Source organism: Grampus griseus (assembly GCF_964374135.1).
Source record: "Grampus griseus genome assembly, chromosome: 7".
NCBI classification, from domain to species: domain Eukaryota; kingdom Metazoa; phylum Chordata; class Mammalia; order Artiodactyla; family Delphinidae; genus Grampus; species Grampus griseus.
The window spans coordinates 30,795,987-30,816,707 of NC_139001.1; the positions used below are offsets into that span (position 1 = coordinate 30,795,987).

At 41.2% G+C, this 20,721-nt stretch overlaps 1 protein-coding gene across 2 annotated transcripts in view; it reads right to left on the minus strand.

Annotated features, from left to right (window-relative positions):
- PARD3B (par-3 family cell polarity regulator beta) overlaps window positions 1-20,721 on the minus strand; it is a gene marked incomplete at its 5' end in the record, with an annotated part of 1,039,339 nt that overhangs the window by 591,036 nt on the left and 427,582 nt on the right. The window lies entirely within an intron of this gene.

A 20,721-nucleotide genomic window follows, 5' to 3' on the forward strand; every position in this document is an offset into this window, starting at 1 on the left:
ACAACTACTGAGCCTGCGCTCTAGAGCCCATGAGCCACAACTACTGAGCCCGCATGCCTAGAGCCTGTGCTCCACAACAAGAGAAGCCACTGCAATGAGAAGCCCGCACACTACAATGAAGAGTAGCCCCTGCTCGCTGCAACTAGAGAAAGCCCGTGTGCAGCAATGAAGACCCAACACAGCCAAAAATAAATAAATTTTTAAAAAAATTTTTTAAAAGAATAGGCCAAAGATTGAATATCTATGACTATTATAAGTGACAGAACAAGTAAGTTTTTAACACTTTTTTTTTTTGCACAAGTCCTAGGAATAAACCAAATTATGCCAGAATGTGAAATGTTTATTAACTTGAAGGTGATACCTGTTTTACCCAGCTTATGTCACAAGCCCATTATATCCATAAGTACTGCATTATATTAGGTTAGTATTTGTTATAACTGAAGAGCATCAAATAGACAATAATGATAAAAAGTCACAGAATAGCAAATTAAAGCATAATCTACCAAGATCGGAGGGAATCTGATAACAAAACTTAACATAGACCTCTAACCTATGAAAAGCATTAACTTGCAGGTGCTGATAAGAGGCCAGTATCTAAATCAGCCAGTATTTGAACTTGTCAAATGGCTCCTGAGACAAGCCTCCATTAATTTGAGAGGAAGGGTCATAATCTCATCTCCAGGTCTTCTCAGGGCAAGCAAACCAATACACAGTGCTGTTTTCCAAAAACGCTGACACAGAAAAGGAGGAACTGCCCTTATAAGCTATACATGGAAGGACACTATCAGAACTGTCTTTGTACTGTGCTTGTCTAGGTCATCCAATACTATGTTATGTAGCTAGATTAGAAAACATACACATGTGTACACATGCAGGTTGCTTCCACAGATGAGGTATTTGGGCCTCAAAATGAAATAGGATGACTGCTCAGCTATGCTGGTGGCATTGCTAAATCATTTAATGTGTTTCTTCCATGTACACAGCTATACAGGATGTATGATGGGTATCTTTCCAGTTTGTGACTGTCTTTGGCTGTATTCTTGAAGACTATCCAACATTTTTACAAAAGGCCTGTGATACTCCTTGTCCATAGCTCCTGGGCATTTTCAAAAGTAGCTTTTAAATGGCCTTTGAATAGAAAACCCATCAATTTCAGACTAGACTTACACACCACAATAAAAAGACTTATTACCCAGCAAATGTTGGATTCTTAGCAAAGCATATGAGAACACATTTTAGCAAGGGGTAAGGAAACACACTCTCCCTCTGAATGGGAACATCAGCAAAGTCACATTACAAAGGGTAATACATACTAAGATGGGAGGAATCTGTGATCACGAAGCAATCTACCACAGCCTATATACTAATTTCATAAGCCTTTATGTTCAGAATACAGATTTCATAAACCCGTATGTTTAGAATAGATTTTGTTTCCTATCTAAAACAAACATATGGTATCAAACAGTCTTTTAACGCTCAGATTTAAATTAGTTTTAAAGAGATAAAAAGACTGAAATAGTTCTGCTATTTGAGCACACTTAACGATGGCAATATTTATATAAACATATTGGCAAAGGAAATGGTAAGTTCCCTACATCTCAGTGGGCCCATGGTTTCATTTTAGAAGCAACACATTTACCTAAAACGTTCACAACGTTGTGTACAAATATGGTGGACTGAATGACTACGAGACCTACATCTGCTAACTTTCCATCATTCAAAACAATTTAATTCTATATGACAATGGCCCTCCCACAGTACACAGACTGTTTGTCAATGACAGCATTTTTTATTTGTGTACCACATGGTCACTGCTAGTTTTGGGCAAATATTCAACAAAGAGCCAGTAGAGTTCAGGTTGCTTTCTCTGAAATCCATCTCAGGAAAATCTCTTGATCCTTGAAAGCAGGATTTTCTGACTATGTAGGATACAACTCATTCACGAGTCTTAAAATCAATTTAAGGGTCATAATCAGCATTTCAAATCATGGATGGTAGAGAAAATAACAGATTGTGTTACACATAGTAAAGCTATGCTTTGTTTTATAGAAGAGTTATACCACATGTGTTTGCTGGGTTGCAATGTAAAATGCTTTTTTTTTTTTTTTTTTTTTTGCTTTGAGTCATGGTCAAAATTACTTGAAAGAAAAAAACCTCTAAATCGGACTGACTTGGGAAGTCTCTGGGGGATTACAAACTCCTTAAGGAAACACATCTAGCCCAGGAGTGAGTCTGATAACCTACTTCTAGAGTCCGTCTGTTTTTGGAGGTTTATATCTTGTTTAACATTTATTTTCTATAGGCATTTACTGGAAACTTGCTAAGTTCTAGGAACTGTGCTAAATCCTGTGGAAACAAAGATGACAATGACATAGTCCTTGACCCCCAAAGGTTCTGGAGAGACTGACCTGTACACAATAATGTATGAGGCAATGTCACTAAAGATATCCAAGCAGTCACTGCAAAGTGCTGTAGGAGCCAAGAGGCAGAACCATAATAATTGCTGCTGGAGAGGTCTTCCCAGGAGATGTGACATTTTAGTAAGTAATCTCTTAGTGGGTATTCACCCACCCATCCATGAATGCATGCATCTCCTACTATGTTCAAGGCACTGAAGTAGAAGTTGGGAAAAAACTTAGAGGAATAAGACAAGGGCACCGCCTGAGATGAGCTCCCAGCCCATAGGAAAGGAGACTCACAGGACAGGGTAAGAAGAGTAAGAAAGGTGGTGGGGACCAGGCAGGGATGCTGCAGAGCAGGAGGGGTTACCTCTGCCTCTGGAAGAAAAGAACGCCCCCGACAGGAGGCGCTGTGAGCGGTGGTGGAGGATGGTAGATAGTGGAGGAATGCTCTGATACCTGAAGCAAAGCTGGTTCATATTTTAGACACAGCAAAACAAGGAGAACCAAGGACACACGTATGCGTGAACATTTTTTTTTTTTCTTGCGGTACGCGGGCCTCTCGCTGTTGTGGCCTCTCCCATTGCGGAGCACAGGCTCCGGACGCGCAGGCTCAGCGGCCACGGCTCACGGGCCCAGCCGCTCCGCGGCATGTGGGATCTTCCCGGACCGGGGCACGAACCCGTGTCCCTTTGCATCGGCAGGCGGACTCTCAACCACTGGGCCACCAGGGAAGCCCCTGCGTGAACATTTTTAAAGCTAAATACCAAACCCCTAGGCAGAAGCTGGGATAGGGGCTAGTACTCTGCCACTGGAGGCTGGGCTTCAAAGAGGCGGCAACAGGGACATAAAGTAAATCAGATTTTAGCACTATCCTGCTTCCAGCCCTCATTTCTCCATTAGAATAAAATTAACTCCTTCCCAAGACCTACAAGACTCTAGGTGATCTGGCCTTTTCTCTCACCGGACTCCCCTTCTCCTTGCTCACTACACTCCAGCCACCTGGCCTCCTTTATGGCTCTGCATCTTCCCTGATGCATCCAGACTGCCCTAGAGCCTTTGCGCTAGCTGATCCCTCTGTTCTGAACACTCCCTCTCCTCTAAGAGCAGTCCTCTCAGAGTTCCTTTAATTTGTTTAATTTTCTTTGTTGCAATGACATTATCATTTGTTTACATGTATAATTACTGACTCAGCCAGGATGGAAGCTTTTTGAGAGCAGAGGCTTGTACAGCTTTTTACCGCTGTATGCCCAGACTCTAGCATACTGTGGGTACTGCATGGACGCCTGTTAAATTAAGTCAATAATCCAGAGTTGGGACAGGTGTCGGTTGAGAAATCATGCAGGGATATAGGTGAGCCCGAACCAGGATACACAGAATTAAATGAAGTATCAGAAAGTCCAGTTGCTGATTCAACTTATGAGGTCAGATACAAAGCATATGTGTGTCGAGGGACGGGAGAGGGGGCACCCTTGGATCTCAGAGACGGGCTGGTATTAAACCCAGAGACACTCTTGGCTTTTTACATGTCTGCTCAACAATAATCCAGACCACGGATCCAGCTGCATGGATACAGAAAACCCAATACCATGACATCTCGTTGCTGATTCTCAAGTGTGTACATAGTTAAACCAAGGCAGGGAATCTGGAAACCAGGCTTCCCGAGAGAACACTGTGGCACAAATTCTCTCAACAGTCCCAGAGTATCACTTCAGAAAAAAAACAACAGCATTTATTCCAATTTCTTCTCCAAGGGACTGGTGGGAGACAACTCCTTCAGGATAATAAAGGCCACCCATGATGTTAGCGGCAAGCTTTCTAGCCCAAGGAAAGGGCACTGGGCATATGTCAAACGGGCAGGTCTGCAGGAGAAATGCTGACATTTCTGGCAATGACAGCAGTCCAAAAGGAAAACACAGCCCCAGTAATTCCGTCTAATGGTTGCTGTGAATCACCCTGATTATGAGCCACAAGCATGCAATCACTGGCATACAGGGACTCCTGACAAATGGCCGTGAGCAGTTTGCCTTTGCTATCTAAGTGTCGCAGACTGAACACACTCTTGCCCGACCTAACTCGGCATTAATAACTGAATCACAGCCTGTGGAAGCTCAATATTCCGCCGCTGGGGAGAAGATAAACAGCAGCAAAACAAAGATGCAGCCCTTTTTAGTGCTGCTGGTTCAACCAAATGCATTTAATCTTTCTCCTGCATCTAAAATGTCTGTCATTTTCTCTTGGTGGAATGAATGATATTTAAACACTCCCGCAGAAAGCCAGTTTCTTGAAGTCTTCTCCACATCCCAAGTGGCAAACGGAATAAAAAGACTTGGCCACACTCAGCATCACAGGATGCAAATCATCAGGTTGCTGGAGGCCATGCTGCCCATGGTTCCACCACCAGAGAGGACCACATGACCATTAGTGATAGCACCTACCTATAGCCCTGAGATATACAACTCATTTCTCTGGTATAAGATATGCAAAATCTGCCCCGGAAACAAATGATATACTTCATTAACTATCATGGTATGAACATATTATATATCTATAGGGAAATTACCCATATTAAATGGTTTCTTCTCACCTTGGTCTAGCATAACAAGGAATTAATTAAGATGTCTTATCAGAAAGAGTTGATCAGATGCCCACTTCACCACCACCTCCATGACCACAGCTAGTACGTGCTACCATTTGTGGGAAAAATAATCACAGCTAAACTTCATCAAGGGCTACCAAGCATCAGGCACAATTCTAAGTGCTTTGCTTGTCTTCACAGCTATTCAAGCAATTCAAAGCTTGAGGATGTCTTTTACCTCACTGCATAGCTAAGGAAACAGAGAAGGTTGGTCCTGCTCACACACCTAATATATGGTAAAATGAGATTCAAACCCAAGCAGATGCCTTTGAAAGCCTGCACTCCTATCCCCATGCACAGTGCAGCCTGCCAAGGAGGCTCCTGTGAACAGATTCTGCCGGACCAAAGTCCTAGAGATGCTAATGGAAATCCACACTTGCTTTCTTAAGGAAAGACATTCAGTCTTACTAATAACCTGAATGGTTGAGTCCATTAATATAAGTGTTAAAGGAGGAAAACCTAAAACCCTCAATTATATTTAATTCAAGTTGCCGAAGAAATATCACTCTATAGAATGCCCTTTCACAATTTTTTCTGGTTGCAGTACAGCATGGAGCGTCTAGATATATAGCTGGAGTGCCATAATTAGGGCGCTTGGGAACTGGGAACATGGTCAGGCTCATCGTAATCTCAGTCCAAAATGAAAAAGGTCACTGCTACTAAAAATAAATAAATACATGAAAATGAAAATAAGGCAGATGAATTGGGGAAGGTATAGGTACCAAGAAAGATGCAAACTCAGTGATCACGGTTAGCAGAGGCAACTCTCCTTAGCTCTCCCTTTCTTCCATTTCCTTTGCTGGGAGGCCAAAGGTGGGGACCTATCTAAGCAGCATTGCTACCGTGTACAATTATTATTTTAATCGACATTGTGCTGTGTTAATGAGTGCCAACCATGTGCCAGATGGTGTTGAAAACAAAGCCTTCTCTGCAATCCCTCCCAGTGGGATCACCACCTCTCTTCTCTGTGAAAGCGATCACAAATGTGGTAATGAGCTAACTCCGATGCAACCGAACTTCTAATCCCCCCGACACTTTCTGATTGGGCACTGCACCAAGACTTGGCATAGAAAAGGCACCTGGAGTGCTGTCGGATGATCTCTTCAGGGATAATGGACCAGGGAACCGAGCCTGTAATGATTTCATATCAGTTTGTTCAAGTTCAGTTGCTATTAATTGGGTTCAAGTTCAGCTCCAGTTCACACAATCTAAATAAATAGCTGTTGAAACCAGCTTAGTGCCTGGCACAGTATGTATCTTTGTAACTAACAAGAAGCAAGCAAAAGAGAAAGATGTAGAGGGACGCCTTGCATGGATGTTGTCTGGTGTATTCAGTCTGCCTGGCAGACTTGTGAAGTAAAGGGGTGGGGGGACAACCGTGTTCTGGCTTGTTACAATTGTGCATGGCTATGTTGCTCAACAAATGACAATATTCTGAAGAACTGAGCCTGCAAACCATTTTAAATGCAGTAAAACTTGCACATAATTCTTGAGAACTACAGGCAAAACGCTGACTCAAAGTCAACGTGGTCTAAAATCTGGTCTTCCTCTGTACTTTCCATCCACCCTGGTAATTCTAAGATGTTAATTCTATTGTCATCTAAGTTTAAAAAGAAATGTTTTAAGACAAAATCATTGTTAAACAGAGAAAAGGAGCAATATCTCGGAGGAAAAAAATCTATTTAAAAATAGGGCTTTGCATATTTTATGGGAAAAATCAATCCAAAATCTATTTTGTGCTAGCCCATTAAGATTCACTCTAAGTCGGTTTCACTAGAATGAAATTTAAAATACATTTCTAAAGTTCATTTGTAGGAAATTTTGAATGGAGGCATTTTCCAATTCAATGTTGGCTGGCAAATTCTGATTTCTGTTAGAATTCAGGCATAGATACTGTGTATAAAAGTGAACTGGTTTGAGAAGAGACTGGCATGGTTATTTAATAAAGTAATAGAATTATATATTGAAGACAATATGTTCAGGTAATATTAGACAGGATATATAATAACCACTTTTTGTCACACAGGAATATACCATTTAAAATTTAACTCTTTTAATTCGACTGAGGTCATTAGGCTCATTTTATTATATACTTATACTGTTCATCTAAACAATAAAATGAGCAGGTGACTACTAAAGACAGCACATTATGGAAATAAGGATAATACAAATAAAGGTTTGAATTTATATGAAAAGGTAACTTCTGATATTTTGAATTTTCTTTTTTGTTTTATTTTCTCAAAATGAAAGCAAAAGGAGTTTGATCAGGCAGAAGAATTTGGCACTCTAACAATTACCTTAGGTAAAATATACAAACAAAAAGTGTGCTATGGAATCAAAAGGACCCTAATTCCTGTGTTTCTACCATTTACCTCATGTATGAGTAGGTCAAGTCCCTTAACTTCCTTGAGTCTCAGTTTCCTCATATTTAAGGTAAGGATTAGAGCTTCCCTGGTGGCGCAGTGGTTGAGAGTCCGCCTGCCGACGCAGGGGACACGGGTTCGTGCCCCGGTCCGGGAAGATCCCATATGCCTCCGAGCGGCTGGGCCCGTGAGCCATGGCCACTGAGCCTGAGCGTCCAGAGCCTGTGCTCCGCAACGGGAGAGGCCACAACAGTGAGAGGCCCGCGTACCGCAAAAAAAAAAAAAAAAGAAAAAAAATAGAAAAAGAAAAAAATAAAGTAAGGGTTAAAAGTAAAGGCACAGGGTCAATGAAAAGAATGAGCAAGTAAATGTATATTAATGTCTGGCATAATGCCTATAATAGGTGTTCAGTAAATGTGTCCCTTCCTGCTTGTCACATAGCAACCGTACATACTCTGGTTCCACTTTGTCATCAGTCCTTCCAAAGTTACCACTTCCAGAGGCAGTCTAAGCAGATGTGGAAAAATTAACCCTAAAATGTGAGTCACAATTTATGGCCCCAATACTCGGTCAGAATCAGGAAAATCTATGGTATGCCATTTGCTTACCATTTACAGTAAATTTTATTGTGTCATAAAAAGTCTAAATAATTATTTTATCCAACACTCCATCTACTCAGAATCTGTTCCCTGATCCTCAGGGGAGTTTTAAAATTGGGATTCAGCTAGTGTCAATGTATTTCTGTTGAACTATTCCAGTAGTTCTTTTCAGAACACCTTTCCAGTTGTATACCTGCCTATATAGGCTAATGAAATCATTCACATTTCCTTTATTTGCTATATTATAAATTTGTAGTTTTGAGGCAACCTACAGGTAATCGTGCTTTCTCTGTCCCTCTGTCACCCATCACCTTTCCCTGAACTCTGCTGTCCTTTCAGCTGAGGTGCTTTGAAGCAAGGTCGCTTGGGGAGTCCCGTCCTGGTCAAATTTCCAGTTCAAGTTGTCTTGGGTCTCTGAGGGAAGGCCTCTAGCCGGACCTCACTTCGGGCTGACGACTCCCATCTGTTTCCTATTAGCCTGCCTGTATTAACCTTCGCCTTGTTTGCTTGACTTTGCCCATCTCTAATTTCAGAAGGAGAGCTCAAGGACAAAAGTGGAGTACAATGTTCCAAAAGACTAACCTTGGGGACAACTCAACAATAGAATCTCTAAACTGAAATGCCCCACTGCCATGGCCCTAGGGTTTTAACATTCGGAGAGAAACATCACCTTAAGTCACTATTACCCACCTAGATTTTGGTGGGTACAGACAGAAGTTTTGTGGGTGCAACACAGACAGAAGTTTCAAAAATAATTTCATACATAGAACAAGTCCCCCAAATATAACAAGCACTGATGGCGTTCCCCAAATCCTTTATGAATTAGCAACTCCTTAAAGAAATGCTATAATTATAAATGTAATCTGACCTGGAAACAAACTTTTTATCTAAAAGTATAAAATAAACTCTTCCCCTTGTGCTGTATGAATGAATTTATAAGAAGGGCACCTTTTTTTTTTCCCCCAAGGCCAGCGAGAATCTGTCTGCATTCATGAAATTCTAAGAAGAGTTTAGATGGAAATGGAAGAGTAACACTTTGATTTAATTCAACAAATGCTAGGTGCGCTAAGCACCTATATTATTACTAAGCACCCATATTTCTGGGTTTATAGGCAATATTAAGTAGTATAAACCCATTATTTCCCTTTAAGGAACACACTGGGATATGTGAAACCTCACATAAAATAATCAAACAATGCAAGACAATTTTATCATTAGGTATGAAGCTGAGTGATGCAAACCTCCTAAGTGCAGTACAAGGGCTAAAAAGGAACACAATGGTGTTCAAAAGACCAGGAGAGTTTGTAATGAGCAGGTGGGCCAGGTGTTAATCCTAGTATTAAGGATGGAATTAGAATGGATAGAGAAAATAGGGGACGTCATTCTAAGAGAAGGAAAATGCAAAATCGATTACAGAGTGGCAGACACAAGCACTCTGAGTTGAGAAGGGGGTGGGTAGGAGAAGTAAACACACCCAAACTGTTTTGATTAAATTGAACAAGCAAATTTATGCTGGGAATATTGTGTGAGAGAATGAGCCACACACAAATTCACCCCTGGCTTTCCCTGAAGGGCCATAACTTCACCACCACTGAGGCTTGGGCCATGGCCATAATCCAGAAAAATTGTCTCTATGGAGCACTGCCTACCAGGCCCTATCTCTTGGCCAGTTCTCTAAGCAACTCTGACTCTGTCTCCATCTCTGAAATTCTTTTCCCTCTCTGTACTTTCTCCCAGTTTCTGTCTTTGTCACGCTGACATTTTTTTAATTTCAAGAACTATCCATTCTACCTTGAGGAAAATGCAAATCAAAACCTTCATGGAGGGCTTCCCTGGTGGCACAGTGGTTGAGAGTCCACCTGCCGATGCAGGGGACATGGGTTTGTGCCCCGGTCCAGGAGGATCCCACATGCCGTGGAGCGGCTGGGCCCGTGAACCATGGCCGCTGGGCCTGCACGTCCAGAGCCTGTGCTCCGCAACGGGGGAGGCCACAACAGTGAGAGGCCCACGTACAGCAAAAAGAAAAAAAAAACAAATCTTCATGGAAATGGAAATGCAAGTGAAAACCATACTATTTCACATCCACTAGGATAACTATCATCAAGAAGTCAGAAAATAACAAGCCTTTGTGAGGATGTGGAAAAATCACAAAGCAGTACCCTTATGCACTGCTGGTAGGAATGCAAAGTGGTGTGGTATCCATGGAAAACAACCTGGCAGTTCCTTAGTGGAATTCTGCCCCTAGGTATATACACAAAAGAAATAAAAACATATGTCCACACAAAAGCTCGTACATAAATGTTCATAGTAGCACTATTCACAATAGCTAAAGAATGGAAACAACAGAAATGTCCATAAACTGATGAATGGATAAATAAAATGTGGCATATACAAAAAATGGAATATTATTTGGCAATAAATATAAATGAAGTACTGACACTTGCTACAATACAGATGTACTTTGAAAGTATTATGCTAAGTGAAAGGAGCCAGTCACAAAAGGATCACTTATTGTATGATTCAACTGACATGAAATGCCCAGAATAGGCAAATCTACAGAGATAGAAGGTAGATAAGTGATTGTCTGAGGCTGAAAATGGGTTGCAGAGTGGGGGGAGGATCGGGGGTGTTATTAAGGGGTGCAGGGTTTCTTTTCAGCGTGGTAAAAATGTTCTAAAATTGACTGTGATGATAGTTGCATAATTCTGTGAATACACTAAAAAACCATTGAACTGTACATTTTAAATAGATGAACTGTATGTTATGAATTACATCTCAATAAGCTGTTAAATAAAAAGGAACCATCCATTCTGACGACTTCAGGTAAAAATCACTTTTTTTTATATGAGTCATAAAGGTCCTAGCTTCTTAGAGTTGAGGTGGGTATTGCAGGTGTGAACTACTGATGGAAATTTCTTTAAAAACTGAACTCATTGGACAAGCAAAATATTGCATGAAACACAGTAAGTAAAACAGAAAAAAACAGTATTTTAACCTGCATGTGCATATTTTTAGTTATACAGCTAAGTCAAATTGGTAACCTGTAATTTTCATTGTAAGCTTGGGTCAAGAACAGTGAGGTTCTTCCAATGAGGCAAGTTCTAGGTATGTAATACATTTATTTAAGTGTGCATATTACTTTTATTACATCTTTCAAAAGCATTTAAAGTCAAATGTTTCAGGAATCTTTGCAGAACTGTTTGGTTTGACAAGAAACCAGCTGAATACAGTTAATTTTGTCCAATAGTCTAAGTTTGCAAATGAGAAAACTAAGGCTCAGAATAGGTGCCTCAGTCATCTGGCTAATAAGTTTCAGAATGTTGGTCTCCCAACTTCTATCCTTCTTTCCAGATTTAATGATCACATTTCGTATTCTGGAAATTGAAGCATTATGCTGTGGATAAATAAGTAGATCTGTGTACACAGATACATCACACCTAAGAGAGTGAATGCCTAAAAATTCCAGGTCACTCCCTTTTTCACCCCCAGTGCTTAGCAGGGTGCCCGGCAACAGCATATGCTTATTAAACATTTAAGGAATGAATGAATACCTGAGGAATGAACTTTATCTTCCAGTATTACCAAAAAGCATAGATTTCCAAACTAGAGACATAGTCTCTTATCTCTAACCACCTGAATATCACCTTTGCTTAGACAAATTGTGTTGTAAATTACACTTATCTTTTCCCTCCTGTCAGCTCCCCTTTTGACTTTACTGTTTCTAGCAATGGTACCATTTTTCTGCTAGTCACCCAGTGACAAGGCCAGGATTTAGAGAGTGTCTATACAGGATAATTCAGTAGAGCCTAGGACCACTTCATTTAGTCAATTGCGGTTAAGAAGAAATTAAGAAAGTCATTAAGCAAGACATTGATTGAGGAGGGTGATGATCGAGAGGAGGGATTGGGTGAGCATGAGAGTCCCTTGATGAGACCAGTAAGCAAAGTCAGGCAAAAGGGTGAAATATCATTCAAGATAGTGATCCAAGCTAGGGCAGATGTTCACAGAAGTAGAAAACAACGAGTGCATATGAGGCAGTAGTAAGATGATGCTGGAATTTAACATTTACTGTTTATAGTTTTTGTGGGGTTTTTTGTTTTGTTTTGCTTTCGTTTTCGTACAAACAACTTATACTAGATGAGTTTAGCCATCTGCCAAAATGTCCTTGGCCAAGGATGGGACAACCAAGATGTATCTTCGGAAGCAAGGGTTGAAAAGTGACAAATTAAAAAAAAAAAAATTTTAGTTCATTCAATAATATTTTTTTCTTGGCTGGACATATTTATCACAACAGTAACTACAATATTTGCATTTGTTAGTGAGGGTGTAATGCTCTGTCTGTGCGATGGAAATGGTCCAGCTCACTTAAGTTTCACCATCTTACACTACATGTGGTAAGCCAGCTACTCTACACAATTACGTTCCTTTGACAAACACTGCAAAGGTAGATACGATTACCCTGTCTGACAGGGAAAGAACCCAAGACACAGAGAAGATACATAATCTGGCAAATATCCCAAAGGTCATATGTGGCAGAGCCGGAGTTAGAACCCAGCTAACGCAGCTCCCAAGTCTGCGCTCCTTCCTCTACATCGTGACAGCTTCCAAACACAACTTCCCTCTAAACAGGAAAGTGGGGAGTGTCAGGTAGCAGGGGCTGGAGAGGAAAAATTCACAGACTATCTGCACAGCTCTTAGGAGACAGGATGCTCTGCTTCTAAACATATAATCATGGATATTTAGATAGAAAAATCCTCCAGCTGAGAAGGGTAATTCATCACGCTACCCAACCTTAATGGAAATATTCCTTATGAATAATCAATTCCTGAGATAGCCTCATCCACCAGAGAGGGCAGAAATTGAGACACAGATGTAGAGAACAAATGTATGGACACTAAGGGGGGAAAGCGGCGGGGGTGGTGTGATGAATTCGGAGATTGGGATTTACATGTGTACACTGATGTGTATAAAATTGATGACTAATAAGAGCCTGCTGTATAAAAAAAAATTTAAAAAGGAAGAAGAAGAAGAAAAAAAAGAATCAATTCCCTCTTTTAATTCTTTTTGCACTGAGTCACCTGTGCCTTATGATTTCATCCCCTGAGGAGACTTCCCTGAGCAGGTTACCAGCCTCAGTTCTTGAGACAGGTGTTTTCCCTACAGTAAAGTGATCAACTGTTGTGAGGTTCACAAATCCATCTCTCATGAGTTTTGGCCCTTGGAGCCTGTTCACCTTTGAGAAAATAAAATTGTACGTGTGGTCCCTCAAAGTAGAGGGGCTCATTTATATAGAACTTTACAGCAGTCAAAGGGCTTTCACACGTACTCTATGCCACAATGTGGTTAACGTCTCTAGAATACAACCTTCTTCCATTTCCACTAACACCATTCTAGGTTCGATTATATTTAGAGCAGCAAATTCCAGACAGTGTATATTCTGCGATCAGCCCAAATTAATAAGTCTTGGTTTAGATCCTTCTCACTTCTTGACTTGGATTATGGAAAAAATGCCCAGTTGGTTTTCCCACTCTGGTTTCTTTTAGCATGAAAGTTAACAAACAGACATGGAATCAAATCCTGTCCGCCACACTTAGGAAATTTTTCTGGCTTTGAGCAAGCAGTGAAACATCTCTAAAACTCAGTTTCCTCATATATAAATGGAAGTAATGATGAAATTTATCTGTAAGAATTGAGAAGAGAAGACGTTCACACAAACTGCTTAAAATAGTGTCTAACCCACAGTATTTATACAATGCACTTAGCTATATGGTCGGTCACTATTCCGTCAACCTTGCATACTTTTACGGCCCCCATTCATTTACAGCTTCAGCTCTGCCTCCGTAGTGTGACACCTAATGCATTTTACAACATGATGGCAAATACCTTCAGGTCTATCTCATAATGTGGGCAAGGATGATGCAAGCACCCTCTCAATTACTACAATTTTCTCACCCCCTTTAAACTTTCGCTCAGATTATAATGTACAGCAGACTACCTGTATCATTTCTTTCTACCCCTTACTATTTTCTGATCCCCATCTATGTCCAAACATCTCCATGAGTTAATTCTGTACTTCTCTCACCCCCAGTAAACTCTTGTTTCTCTAGACTCTTATGATGCTTTGGGGGAACTATTTGGAAGTTACTCATATAAACGTTTTATTTAACTTTCATACATCCATCTTATTGTCCCACCTAAACTGTTTTAACTTTTCAAGAGTAGAGTGTTTGGCCATGTAGGAAGGCAGGCGGTCAGGAGTTCACCTAGACAGGAAGCACATTCTACATGCCCAGAAGGACAGTGGTCCACATTCAGAGAAGCCTGAGACAGTAAATACAAAAAACAGGCAGGTGCCATGGGACTAGATCAATGCCTTGCAGACCATGATTGATGGGACCCTGTGTTTCCAGAAGCAGCATTGGCACCTAGAGGAGGTTCCTGTGCTTTTTGTTCCAACGGCAATCAGAGGACCACAATTTTCATTTCCTTTACATGTTAGAGTTCTGCATAAAATTTCCTTGGAAAGAAATAATCCCATAGGTTAAATAGCAGCTGAAAACCAGTAGACTAAATAACCATTCATGTCTCCAGTAGTTCCTGAGTGCCTGTCTGGGCCGGATCCTCATCTGAGGAATGACAGTTGGGTATGCGGACAACATGCTTGGAGGCTGGTGTGTCTGTAGCATGAAGATCAAGAGGGTAAAGGGCATGAGAGGACCCCACAGAGGTGGGCCGGGGTCAGAACCAATAGGTCTGGCAGAGGGTCAGGGTTCGAATTTTACTCTATGTGCCAGCAAGCTACCGTGGTTCTCAGCACCATAATCTGATTCACAGAGTGCTTTATATTCTGCATTTCTACTTCATATTTTAAAATATACTTTAAGCTGCTTTGGGGAGAATGGATTGTAAAGAGATAAAGAGGAGATTACGATAGTTGTGCTAGAGAGATGATTGGTGGTGGTTTGGCCTAGGCAGAGAAAGAAACAGTTTTGAGACATTTTAAAGATAAAACCAATTTTTCATTTCCAGACAAATTAACAAGTGTTAACCGCTGTGGCTGGGGGAATGAAGGCAGGCAAGACTCTAGGTCTCAGAAGTCAGCAGGAAGCTTAAACAAGGCTCGCAGTCAGGAAAATCAACCCGTTCTCTCATTCATTCACCTCTCACTTACTGAATGGCTAAGTGCCAGGTATTGTGCTGAATGCCGGACCTCCAACGTCAAATAAGGTGAATTGTTCAAAACTAGGTAAGAAATCCCGCTTCATAAGAAGGGGTTTCCAACAGCAGGAATAAATGCAGAGGACAGAGCACCTTCCAACTTCCTTTATTTCATCCTTCAATTTGTTCATTCATTAATTCATGCATTTTGGTCATTCACTCGTTCGCGTCCTTAATATTATTCAGTATTATTGAGTTGTGAAACCCGGGGCTGAATCATACCAAGATAAATAAGACCCACTGCGTATCTTCCAGGAACTGTTTGCATCTTGCTGAGGAGAAACACGTGTAAACATGTCAGTTAATGTGAGGTGCTGAAAGAAAAATATGTTCATGGGACATAGAGAAAATGACCTCTGCAGCCTAGAGTGTAGGCCTACGTACATACAGACCCTAAGACAGGAACACTCCTTTGGCCTCAAATGTACTGAAATTAAATTTCACTTCTTTACGGACATCTTCTCTGACGCTAATTACACTGGGGTTCTCTGAAAACTGCCACCTCTGCAGCATTTCTCAGAGTCTGAAGTTATATGCTTGTTACTTGTCTGTCTCCCCCACTAGACTACAAGCTGTGTGAAGGCAGGGGCTGCATGTGCCCTGCGCTCTACTGTATTCTCTACAGCTAGCACAGTGCATGGCACAGAGGAGATGCCCAGTTAATGTTTGTTGGGTAAGTGATTTTTAAAGTCCAAGGTAACAGTGGGCACGTTCAATTAGAACATGCTGAATATCCTTACAGGTAAACTTTATCGCCAAAGCTTAGAGGTAAATGTTGATGAACAACATTACTGCGGCACCTTCTCCTCAGCCTGCAGACTGGAGCATCCTAGCTGTGAATTAGGTATCACTCCTTTTGTTGCAACCAACCCTTCATGCTCCGTACCTGAGAACCATAGATAAGAAGGTAGTTCTACCCTGTGGACTTCGGTAACTGTACACGTGACAGTCAGAGATCAGAATCACAAATGCAGAATGACAGAAATCTACTCGCACCTGCAGAGAGGTTAAAACAGCTGTGGCTGAAGTCCAGCTGTCGGGAAATTTCTGGTTTTTGCAGACTTATTTGAAAAGGGCACAAGGAGTCAGGATGAAGCTATTTTTATTTAGTGTATGGTTCAACTCTTATTTTCATTTAATTCAAAGTAGCAGCATGCCAATATGAATATGGTGTGCCTTTCCTAAGAATTCTCCAAGTTCCAGGGGTGAAGTTGGTTAGCAGGACAGTTTAGATAACTAAGTCTGCCACTGGGCTGTTGACAAGGTGAACTGACAGACACACAGACAAGAATGGAAAGATTAAAAGATACATGAAATGCCCTCTCTGTCTACAGATTTCACAGTAGGGTGACTCCTTGGTCGCCAAATTGCTTGGTCGCAAATTGCTTGGTTCCCAAATTGCTGCATTGCTTCCTTCCATCGACTGTGGAAGCGTGACTATGACAGTACAGGTCACGCTGCCCCTTGGCCCCCTGTGGTACCTCAGCAGTTGCTCCCTTAAAGTGGTTTTCAACCTCTGATGCTGACCATGGTCCTGTGGGTGCCAGTTCACAGCACCGTCAATCACCTCTCAAGAACACTTCTACTTTTTGCTCCGTCAGTTCCTATGCGTGCCTAAGTCTTGCAGCAAGATTAGATCTCGGAATCCTCTCAGCCTATCCGGCCCCCCTCTCCAGTATCAGGCAACTCATTTCAGGTCTTCTCCCAAGGTAAGTTCCACTCCACCAGTAGGACTGCCTCCTCCCACCCCCACGGGGTCATCTGACAATGACTGGAGATAACCTGGTGGCCACTAACGTCGGGGTAGGCATGGGGGTGCCGCTGGCGTCTAGTGGGTAGAGACCACGGATACTGCTCAACAACCTACAATGTACAATGCACAGTACAGCCTCTCCTCAACAAAGACTCATCCAGGGCGAAATGTCAGCCATGAGCGCTGAGGATGAGAAACGCTGCCCGACAGCACAGGACAGACGAAGCAGCGAGAGAAGAGACCCCCTACTCCCCCAAAGTAAATAGTCTCATTGGAGATAAGGACACTTATACACAAGACAGTCTAAGAAAAAAATTTTGAACATCTAAAAATATTTTGTATAATTAAACTACAGTTATAAGTTATGAATACTAGAAGAAGACAGATGAACAAAAGACCGTAGAAAGTAAGAATTGGCATTTGAAGTACAGACAATACAAACAATCCGGGATGATGGCTTTGTGTCTGCCTGGGGAGTTTTTGGATGGGAAGCGGTCGCCTGACTGAGGGAAAGCACGTTTGGTTCTAAACTCATAGCTGGAATCAAGAAGGGAGAGGAAGGGGCCTAGCCTGTCTGGGTAGGGACAGTGTATGAGCAAGAGTCAGGGTTTCAGAAAATACTACCTAGATTTTAGGTCCATCAGCAAAAAGATTATGATCTTAAAAACAACTTATTCTTCTGCTTATGCTAGACAAGTAAAAGTTACTAATTTTAGAAATGCTATATTTTACAAGTACTTTTATTTGAGAGTTCAGGACAGCTTCTCACGTGTCTAATTTCTAGCAGTGTAATAAATTACCCACGGAATGACTTCACTGGTTTCACCTTGTGGTATCGTAAGAACTATTTCCAACTTGTTTATAGTTTTCTTTCCATGATCTTAACACTATAAGGAACAGGCAGGTTTTAACACTTAAAACTGAAGATAAATACAGATATACTTCAGTTGTATGTGCAGTTAAAACATTATCTTTTATGTAGTTGCATGGGTTAAGCTATCAAGCATTTGTTGTGATGGACATTTTAAAGAAGGGTCCAAAATAAATCCCAAATCCTTGGAATTCTAAGCTGACTCTCCAGATGTTATATACTACTGACCATTTCTATCTACCCTTCTTTCCTGTGAACTACACTCTAAAGCAGCCAGAAATCATGGGAGTCACGGAAAGCAAAATCCATTCTATTCTCATCTCAAAAGCTTTGGGCAGGATAAGCTGATTTAGTCTGTTAACATTTTGAATTCTTCCTCTAAAAGTAAACTTTGTAGGAGACACTAATCATCAAGGTATGTATTGAAATTATACAAGTAGAAAAAAATGGAAATGTATACTAAATGGTAGGCTAAGTATAGGAATTCATCCAGGCTAAAACTTTATCAGAAAGACAATGAAATAGTTAAAAAAAAAAAAAAAAAGATTAAGGCCACAAAGTCAAAGAATGCTGAAGAGAAAATGAGACCTGCTGAGGAATACCAACAAAATGTTGGAAGATGAGAAGTGGAGACATAAGTAATTACTTTACCAGATGGAGAAAGTTGAAGCTTAAGATATCTCTGGGGTGGGGAAGCCAACTGAAGCTTCGGCAACCTCGCAAAGGTCAAAAACTGGGGAACCAGGTTCCTCTGAGGTCTGATGCGGGACTGGTGGCGACAGGACTGATAGAAAACCTATAAAATGCCCAGTTAGGTCTTGCCCCATCTCCTTCCATCAGTCTGGATGCTCCAGAGGCTGCCCTGCCGCCTCTCCTTCCCTAATCCGTGCACACATCAGTAGTTATACATTTTGGAGAGGCTGACCAAACAGGAGTCACACAGTAACTACAGGAGTAGCTGCACCAGGAGATGCCAGGAGTAACCACAGAGGGAGGGTGTGAACACTGCACTGATAACCAAAGAACTAAGTAGAAGTCTGAGTACTAAATAGTAAGAACCCTTTCCCGTTTCCCAAGCCAGGTTCCTCCAACCCTGACATCTAGGCTTAATGCTCCAGGTAAAGAGCCTGGAGGAATCTTCTCTGGGGAAACTGAGAAAAGAGATTTAGAGTAGCCTGCTTCCATAATGGCCCCTAGCGACTCTGCTTCCTGGGTTCACACACCTTGCAGTCCCTTCCCATAATGTACCAGAATTAGTCTATGCGATCAATAAAATATGGCAGCAGTACTGGAATGTCATTTCCGAGATTCGGTTATAAAATTGCACTTCTGTCTTGGAGGCCTGCTTCCTTGCTTTCTCTCTTCAATCACTCATTCTGGGGGAATTCAGCAGCCGCACCTGAAGCAGACTCATCAACACACCCAAGTGGTGAAGGACAGCCACATATCACGTGAGTACAATCTCGTAAGTGAACTTAGGAGTGAATTCGCTGACCTAGTCAAGCATTGAGTTGACTGTTACTCCAGCTGACAGCTTGGCTACAACCTCTTAGAAGACCCTGAACCAGAATCACCCAGCTAAATTGTTCCTGCATTCCTGACACTGAGAATCTATGGGAGATAATAAATGTTTGTCTTTTTAAGCTTCTAAGTTTGGAGTGATGTGTCATAACTAACACAAGATCTACGGAGAAAGACATTCAAGAGGCCCAGTGAAAAAGCAGGATCTCTGTCCAATCAGCTTAAGGGTGCTACCAGCCTGGAGATGCACCTACCACCACCATACCCCATACACAGAGAGCCTGCAATCACAGCCTTCTTAAATATGAACCGACAACAGAGGATAATAATTGAGAAAAACCTCCAAAACAAACGACCAAAACAATCAGAAAGAAGGAATTCAGAAGTAACACATGAGCGGAATTGAAGAATTAATATTGAATGCCGAAGACAAAAGTAAGACACTGTATTCAAAACATAAAAATAGCATGATATAAAAAGGAGCATTCAGAAAACAAGACAGAACTCTTAGAAATTAAGAGTACAATAGTGGAAATTTAAAAAATATATGTAAATACAAAGGTGGTAGAAGAGAGATTTGAGGAAATCTCCCCCAAAATAGTACAGAGACAGACAGAAATGGAAATAAGAGAGAACACATAACAAGTCAGAGAATCAATCCAGGACTTTTAGCCTCCAACTAATACAGAATTCCAGAAAGAAGAAAATAGAAAGGAACATTAGTTGTCAAATAAGTAACACAAGACAGTTTCCAGAATTGAGATATCTGACTTTCTAGATTAAAAAGTCCTACTGAGGGCCCAACTCACTGAAAATATACAGACTTGATCATGAATATCACTGAATTTTCAGAACAACAGAGATAAAGAGAATCCCCAAATTTTCCAAATAGAAAAAAACACTCCATGTACAAAATCTGGAATAAGAATAGCACCGTCCTTCTCTACAGCAACATTGACGGCTGGAAGATAAAAAAGCAATGTCTTCAAACTTCAGAAGCAAAAAGACTTCCAGCCTAGAGTTATGTATGTGGTCAAACTACAAATCAAGTGTGATGGTAGAATGAAGGCATTTTTCAAAAATATGAGGCCTCAAAAAATGTTTGCTCTCAGGTAATCTTTCTTAGAAAGTTACTGAGGTGTGCTTTATGAAAATGAGGGGATAAACCCCCAATGGGAAAATATGAAATCCCAGTAAAGGGGGATTCAACCCAGCAGATAGGTAAAGGGAATTCTCCTATTACAGCTGGGAATAGGCCTTTCGAGAACCTAATACGATTGAAGGAAGAGGATCCGAAGAGGATGCCATAAGGAATAACTCCAAGAGAAAACAAACCAGTAGACTGACATGCTTGGTTAT